General features: G+C 32.8%; 1 long non-coding RNA gene across 1 annotated transcript; it reads left to right on the top strand.

Moving 5' to 3' along the window:
- Nucleotides 1-7,766: 7,766 nt before the first annotated feature.
- On the top strand, nt 7,767-8,846 carry LOC145634933 (uncharacterized). The gene is made up of 2 exons (XR_014113693.1): nt 7,767-8,062; nt 8,646-8,846. It is a non-coding gene; the product is annotated as an uncharacterized LOC145634933 (long non-coding RNA).
- The last annotated feature ends 450 nt before the right edge of the window (nt 8,847-9,296 follow it).

Below are 9,296 nucleotides of genomic sequence, written 5' to 3'. Positions count from 1 at the left end.
TTGTTTTCGAAACTCGCGTTTCTCCAAACTCAGTTAAAGTGGGGGCTTCGGTAGACACCCATTTGTGTCTCCCCAAAACCAAACCCAGAGATGAGTACCTTTCGCGTCGAACCATAATCGAATGAAGTGAAAGTGTGGAAAGTCTAGTGTTGCGGATAGTTTTAATTTCTTTTCTCTTCTCTCTGTTTTTGAAAACTTATTTTAAGAAAACAGCCAATCCAGTTTGGTTCGTCGATGATATGGGTCTAATAGTAGTGTAGTTGGATGGGGCTTGACAAGAGCTTTCCAACGATATATTATAAGCCCAATTCCGATGAATATTGAGGAAGTTATGGCCAATTTACTAAACTGGGCCCGGTTTGAGCCTTATATGCGGCCCAATGATCTAGGGGAGGGCCTAATAAGATTTATCATTTCTAATGCAATTAGGAATGATTTTAGTCTTCTAGATTCTTCTAGAAGGTTCTTTTCATTCCTAATTCAATTAGCATTGATAAATTGACTTTTGTTGACTTTTCAGAGTTTTAATTAAAATCAAAGAACATTTTTGAGGAAAAGATACGATTATATCCTCCTGTACGGCAAAATTTATCTGATTTAAGAAAACGCGTCAAAAACAGGGTTAGCTCCTAACGCCAGGCTTTGGCGCCTGGCGCTAGCATTGGCGCCTGGCGCTAATGTTGGCGCCTGGCGCCAATAAGCCATCGTTGGCGCCAATCTCGTTTTGCGTGCGCAAGACTCTATTTTGATATTTTATCTTTTTGGCTGATTTTCTCTATAAATAACGTCGTAAAAACTCCGTTTTCATTCACCAATTCTCATCAATATTAATCTATATTCACCTACAATCAGTTTTCAATTTTCTCATTCTCTTTAATCATTCACCATCTCTCTTTTTCTAAACTTGCTTTTTACATACAAAATTCCGCATTCATTAGATCTAGAAACACCTATTCATATTCGACGTTGCCTTCGTCCTAGACGTGAAAGGTTTAATTTCTGAGGGTTTGGTCCCAAATCTCTCTTTCAATTATTTAATTTAATTGTTGTTTTATTATTTTCCTTGAAGTTACTAACGTGTGTATTTTGTTATTAGAAAGAGGTACGAGGCATCCAAGTAAGTACTTTAATTGATTTATTGATGTTATGATATCGAGTTCATGCTTATATTGTTATTTTAATTCCTAGTATCATGTCTAGGGTAACTTTAATATCAAGTATGATTAAAAGTATGATGCTTCCTATTTTCTTCCTAATATTTATGATTTTTAGTATCATGTTAGGGTTAAAGATTTGATTTTTATTGCTTAATGACATGCTAGGGTTTGTTATTAATCTTGTTAGTATCATGCCTAGGATCTTTCTATTTTTATTATGCTTTAACATGATTTATGATTATTTTTATAATTGTTTTGATTATGATTATAATTTGCTATAATTATTATTATCGGGATTAATTATAATTGTTATTATGATGTTCATTGTTTTTGATGATTATAATCATTATTTTGATTATTTATTATGTTGCTTGTTATTTTTATTGCTTGATCACACCTTTTATGCATGTTTTAAGGGAATTTGTACTTGTAATCACGCTTAACAAGATAATTATAAATCTTGTTTAGGGTTAATATGATTATAATTCAAGTGATCGCCAATAATAGGTTTATTTGTGCATTAAATTCAACCAACATAGATTAAACAGGTTTAGGGTTAATCCTATTGATTGCATGTTAGTCAGAAAGTGCACATGAATACGATCTGAATAAAGTAGAGGCCTATTATTAGGGCAGGTTCAATCTCTTTTAGGTCGTATTTGTACCTTCATCCCCGAACCTTTAATTGGTTCTTGACCTTATGGAGTTGACGATCTCTTGGATCGTTAAGGGGTGTAACCTTCACCCTGTAACGGTTTACAAGTTCCTAAAACTTGTTGGCAACTCTTTTGCTCTATCTTCTTTCCCTTTGGACGCCACCGTACTTTAGTGTATGATCACAGTGGGGTTCAAGCTAGGGGTTAACGCTTGAATTATTCCCTACTGGTATCTAGGGTGGGTTTCCGATGGGTAAGCGGTGGGGTGAGATTGCTGAGATTGTGTTTGTTGGGTGGCACAATTTGCTATTATTGATGGCAAATTGCTGGAAGGGGCAGCGAATTGTTGGATTGCCCATTGAAGGTGTTATTGCGTGTTGTTGCTGGAAAGAGGGTTACAAGCTACTGTAGGATGTTCACGTGGCTGTAGCGGCATTGGAATAAAGGTGATTGGTGGCTGCTTTTTTAGAGTTTGCAGGATGAAGTGGTGTTGGGGCAAAATGAGAAAGGGAAGGAGGTTGTAGAACGGGAGCAAGGAACAGGTGGTTGTCGGGAAGGGGGTAAAATTTTGTTTTGTTTTGTTATTTTTTTTTTTTAGTTCCATTAAATAATTAAAATCACCTTTTTTTTTTGTAAATGAAAATGTTAAATTAAAACAAAAAAATCTTAACCAATTACAATGGAACACGTGTCCGGTATAACCTATTAAACAGGTTACCAGCTTTTTTGTTCTATTTTGAGAAGATTCATATCAAAGGTCGTTTTATTTTGGAATAATTAATTAAAATACTGTTTTATTTTTGGTAGATACGTGAAAGGTCGTTTTATTTTTGACAATTTTCCTTAGCTTTTTAGGTAGGGATGTGGGATTACTATGAAATGAGTTTTGGGCGAATATGATCTAGTTTGGTGGTGGTAAGGCCGAACATTTCTTTTCTCTAAATTACCATGACTAAGGCCCTGTTCTGTTTACTTGAATTTTGGAAAACTAACTTATTTTTACTAAAGCCCTGTTCACTTCACCATAAGAAAATAATATTCAGTAAAATTAATTTCAGCTCAGTAAAATTAGTTTCAATTCAATAAAAATTAGTAATTGTAAAGAAGATCTATAATAGAGAATTAGTAAAAATAATTTCAGTTCAGCAAATTTAATTTCAGTTCAATAAAAATAATATAAGTTCAACAAAAAAAATTTCAGTTCAGTAAAAATTATTTCAGTTCAGCAAAACTAAGGTGAAGTGAAAGAGGCCTAAACTTGAATTATTTTTAGTATATTTAATTATTTTTGCAAACTTAAATTAGTTTTTGCCGAAATTACATTGTCTTTGCTAATTTTAGATTATATACAAATAAAACTTCTTTTTATTTACTAATTTGCGTCGTTATTATATTTGTCATTAAAATTACTAATTTTTATTGATTAAAACTTATTTTGACTAAACAAATTTTTTTTTCTGCTTAAATTAACATTTTATTACTAAACTTAAACAACTTTTGTTGAATTAAATTTTTACTAAACTTAAGTTATTTATACGACATACATGTTGAATAAGGTGAAGAGAATTGAGCTAGGCCTAAGAGTTTTTTCGGGGGTTATTTAATTTATTTTTTAAAGTAAACTTAAAAACTTATTGAATATTAATCCAAGAGAAGGGGGTTTACTTCTTTTTACTAACCATACTTTTCGTATGTTGTAGAATAATTAATACAATCAAATTTGTACACATGCCAATGCACTACTTGGACTTTAAATATATCTCATTAAATATAACTAAAAAATAAAAAAGAGTTGATATTATGAAACTTTATATTAGTACTTATTTAACAACATACCTTATAGTTAAATTTGATTTTAATAAGTTACTAAAAAAGTACAGTTAAATTTAGTATATGAATAGTGAAAGGGTCAAACATGTCAATTATTTTGGAATGGAGAGAATATCACATTATACGAAATTATATCTCTCACTAATGTTTTTATTTTAGATTTCAAAGTCTAAAGTTTAAGAGACACCATTGAGAATGTATCAAATTCATTTTGTGTGAAACCCAGTAATACTATTTTTATCGCAAATTCAAAATCTTACCAAAATTATATTAACAACAAATTGGTTTGGCTAGTTATGGTTTTAGATTACACCCTTTGATTTTTTTTTTTACTGTTACATTTTCCTTTTTATCTATTAACTATTAACTATTACTAAAACAAAACGTTGATGATGTCATCAATTTCTTAAAGTGCTTACGTGTCAAACTCTCATAAAAAATTTTCCCTCCAAATTTTACATATGATGTCATCTATTTTTTTTTTTTTTTTTTTTTTTAGTTTTGCTAAAAACTAGGACTAATTAGATGTGAAACTTGAATTTGACATCAATATTGTTGTTTATACTCCACACTACTTTTGGATATTCATAATACAACAATGTTAAATAGACATAGATATTGGTAGCTATTATATATATAAATATATATATATATATATTTTGAACAAATCAATAATAAACATTTAATTTTTTTTTTAATAGTAAACACACATTTATTTAGCTTCCACTCTAAACATATAAGCTTAATGAATTATACATTTATACAACATTAACATATTAATCTAACCATCATTTTGAAGGATTTATGTCTTCGTCATGTGCAATTATTAGATATATAATTGGATCAAATTATGGAGATAATTAAGTTCGTACATTTGGGTCGTCATTTTGCCATAGCTTGAGGTACTAACGATCTTTGGACTAGTAAAATAGCCAAAAGCCCAATTAAACGAATCATATAAGGTCACACAAAGGGGCTAGATTGAGCATTAGAGGACGAGGCCCATCATGGGCGTCATCACTCTAGGTGGCCGGCCATATGGAGGATTAGAAGGGGTTTTGGGCTTTGTGCCCTAGTCTAATTATAATGAGATTATAAATAGACTAGGTGCCTAGGGTTTGCAAGCAAGCAATTAACTGATCATTTGATCAAACCCTAATTATCAAACACGAAACCCAACCCCTCTCAAAGTCCTCTCTCTCACACGTCTCTCTCCCCCTCCTCGGCGCACAGTGGTGTCTTGTGGTGGTAGTGGTTCGTGCGGTGGTCAGTTGTCCGTAAAGGTGGTGATCGAGGTTTTCCTCAGTCACTCGACCAATCTAGTATTGGAGGACGACTCGTTCAAACCTCGTGGACTAAGTAGAGGAGCAACACTTGGGGCTCTATTCTCTCCCTGATTTGCATGTCGAATAGCTTCGTGGAATTCACGCATCAAAGGTATGCTTATGTGTCTTGTGTGTTTTGCATGTGATTCTTGGTTTAGGTGCTTTATGAATATGATTCATGTTATTTTCGCTGCGTAGTACCTATAAACTCCTACAGTGGTATCAGTTAGCCTCTTGCATGAACGCGCTAGATCATAATAATACGATTATTTGATGTCCATGTTAATTTTATAATCAATTAAGAGGGAGAAATTTAATTTAATTATCGTTCGATTATTATTTTAATGTGATTAAACTTTTGGAATCGATTAAATGTGATTTAATTATGCTCAAAACAGCCATGAAGAGGACCGAATTAAGCCCTAGATTATTCGAAATTTTCGAACCCCCTAACCCAAATTTTCGAATTTTTCGAAAATCCTAGCCCTAAAATATGATTTTTGTGCTTGATTTTGATTTAATTCGATTTATTTTATAATTCATAATTTTAATCGGATTGATTTATGCATACAAATGTTTTATGTATGATCATCAATTTGATTTTAAAAGTTAGAATTAAATTGGGATTAATTTTATGATAAACCCTAATTTAAAAGTTGAATGTGATTTAATTTTAATCTTATGGATTGATTTAATTTAATTATGATAAGTGTTATTTTAATTAAATTAAAACACAAAAAAAAAAAATAAATTTGGTCGGCAGCCGCGGCTGGGTGGCGGCTACCGACTGGGTGGTCAGTCTAGAGGGAGGGAGGGAGGGCAGGAGGTTCGTGAGGTGGCTGGACAGCAATATGCAAGAGTTGCACGGTAGCTGTCACAGCCACGCTAGGGCTGCTGCTGCCGCCTGTGCACGGCAGTGGCTGCTAACCGCAACCAGCCACCGTGGCTAACCTTGGCTGGCCACGCACGGTGGCCTGCAGCCCCGGCAGAAGCAGCTGCCACGCTGCTGCCCTATGCAGCAATGGCTGCTGTCATGGCAGGCAGCCAGCCACCGTGGCTAGCTTCGGCTAGCCAACCACGGTGGCCGATTGTGGTGGCTCACAGTTTTTAAAAAAATAAATTATTATTTTATTTTGAAATTATTTCAAGATAAATATGATTTATTTTGGATATGATAAAATATTTTAAAAAATATAATATTTTATTTCAAAAGATAAAATCGGTTTTATTTGGATAAAATCTTTTATTTTAGGATAAAATCAAATATTCAAAAGTTGTTATATTTGGTATTATCCATATTTAAAGTTGTTAAATTGGTAATTATCCATAATTAAAGTGTTTAATTTTGGATAAGATTGATTAGGATATTCTGAGCATATTCCAAAAGAATAATTATTGATTTAAATAATGTGATTATCCTATAATCAGATTAGGATATAATTGATTTTAAAATTATTTGATTGGCTAGTAATTAGGATAGAATCTCCTAAATTTGTTAGGATAATCATGGAAGATTAAATATGATTTATCTTTCTAGATTAAAATATGATTTGATTTTATCTCATGACTAAATTAAATATATGATATTTTATAAACGGTCATGAATAATATATGATATTATCTAATTATGATTAAAATATAAGATATTTTAGGAAATGCGTTGACTTTATTATGAACATTTGACGTTGTAGTTTAGACAAGCATATTGAGTGATTTATTATATGGCACTTTTATAATATATGATATTATGTTGCTATATATAGACTAGTATGACCCATAGATTTTGTAATCTAAATACGGTCTGCGTACCGTTGAGTATTTTTGTAACTTTTATTTAAAGTAAATAGAATAGTTATTCAAATAGTGTTACTTCAAAGAAGCCCATGAAGTGAAGGCCCAAAGGAGCAAGGTGGATGGAGATCCATGATGATTCAAGTGGGAGAATTTTCATTTCTAATTTTCTTAGGACTAAGGGGCCATACTATGTCATGTTTTATTTTATTGCATTAGTAGATAATGGATGTTAGATTTTATTTATGTTGATTGATGATGCGCTAGAGTTCACTAAATAATCACAACATAATAAATCTAGGTCCCAGTAATATTGAGATTGCTTTTCCAATTAAAAACCCAATGAAACCTTCGATTTTTATGATGGGTCATGCCAAAGCTGGGTGTCATATTATATCTTTGGGAAGTTGGAGTAAATCAAATTTTACAATTTTAATTGGTTATGCTCAACAAGGTTACCTAAAGAGTTTAGAACCTTGAAGCAAAGGGAAATAATTAAACATGTGATGATTAACTATTCAACCAAGAATTACAAGAGTTGTAATCAGTAAAGAGTTTACTCACCTTGAAAATGTAATGGTTGATGGTAGGGCCAAAGTTCGGTTAATTATTGCACAAATAAAGGATATTGGGATCACTTAAAATTCAATTGGGATCAATTAATTATTGAATAAAGTGTTTTAAAGTTACCAAATGAATGCGTTTATGGTACTTTAATTTTAATTAAACATAATTATTAAACTTTGCCTTATTTTAACATAGATGGGTAGCCGTAATCACACTAGTAGAAAAATACAAAAAGGCAACCCCCAAAAGGCACCGGTTCAGGCCAAACCGGTGGCAAAAACCTGCCTAAAAATGGGCGGAATTTCAGACCAAGAGCAATGGCACCGGTTCAGCTCAAACTGGTGCCAAAAATACAAAGGGCACCGGTTTGAACCGGTGCCACTAAACCGGTGCTGCATTAAAAAACCGGTTCATCTATATATTTAAAAAAAAACCGCCCCATATAAACCCAAATAAAACCCTAACTCTCCCTCACTTCCTCAACCGCTCCTCCTCTCTTTCTCTCTCCTCCTTCACTTTCTCTCTCCTCCTTCTATCTCTCTTCTCTGTTCGCCTTGTTTCTCCTTCTTGGCCATCAGTTTCCTTCGATCTCATCTCCTTCTCTCTCTCTTTCTCTTTCGTTCTTCCCATATTCTCCTCCCCTTCTCACTCGTTTCCACCACCAAAGGCCACCACCGAAGAGGCGAAGACCACCACCAAGACCAACACCCAAGACCACCAAGAACACCGACTCTAGGTACATGCATGTGTTTTTTAGGTTTATTTTTTTTTATTTTTCTTTATTTTGAGATTTCTGGGTTTAATTAATCAAGTTTTGGGTTTAATTGGATTTTTCTGGGTGTAATTAATCGATTTAAATCGATTTTTGGATTTTAATTCTATTGATATGGGTTTCATTAATCGATTTAAATCTATTTTCGGATTTTATTTCGATTTTTCTTGGGTTAATTTTCGATTAAAATAATCGTTTTTTGGGCTAATTAATCGAGTTCTGGGTTAATTTTCGACTCCAGTACATGATTTTTCTTGGTTAATTAATCGATTTCTGGGTTATGGCTAGCATTTCAATTTTTCTTGGTTAATTTTCGATTAAAATAATCGTTTTTTTGGGTTCATGCATGCGTTTTTGGGGTTGTTTTCTGGGTTTTGTTTTCAGATTTTGAATTTTTTTTCGATTTCAAGTTTTTTTTTTCTGTGTTTTTTCGATTTCAACTTTTTCTGGGTTTGAATTTTTTTTCAATGTTTGGGATTAAATTCTTGGTTTTTTCTTTCGAAGTTTAATTATATTAATCGATTTTTTTTTGTTTTAATTGGTGCAGGTATGTTATTTAGATCAGAAATCGAAGAAGCAAGAAACAAGCAAGAATGAATGAGTTTTTTTTTTTTTTTGATTTATATTGTAATTTTTTTTAAATTTATATTGTAATTTTTTTTTTATATGCTGTAATCAAAGTTTTTATATGTTGTAATTTTTTTTTTATCATATATTGAAAATTTTCGATGATGATTGATATTCACTTCGGTGCCAAAAATGGCCAACAAAATTTGGCACCGGTTAACCGGTGCCATTTTCGAGTTTTGGCATCGGTTTGAACCGGTGCCTTATTAAACCACTTTTGGCACCCCCCCACATTGGCACCGATTCAAACCGGTTCCTTAGGCCGGGTTTGAACCGGTGCCAATTTTAGATTTTCACGTAGTGTCACAATGACAACAACGTTTATAATCTTCGACCATTCCATAAGAAGGATAGGTCGACAGGGGATAACTTTTCCAACTGGGAAAGAATGCTAAGGCTTATTGTGAAATCTAAAGGTAGAGAGGATGTCATTGACACCCCATTGCCAGGACCTTTGCCAGAAAATCCAACTGCGGCAGAGATCAAGAAGCACAAGGAAGCTCATGACAGAGCTATACCTATCACTTGCTTAATGATTGTTACCATGGAGCCTAGTCTTCGAAAGCGTTTT

This window comes from Chenopodium album, chromosome 6 (genome assembly GCF_948465745.1).
Source record: "Chenopodium album chromosome 6, dcCheAlbu1.1, whole genome shotgun sequence".
NCBI classification, from domain to species: Eukaryota; Viridiplantae; Streptophyta; class Magnoliopsida; order Caryophyllales; family Amaranthaceae; genus Chenopodium; species Chenopodium album.
This window is presented reverse-complemented; position numbering and strand designations above follow the sequence as displayed.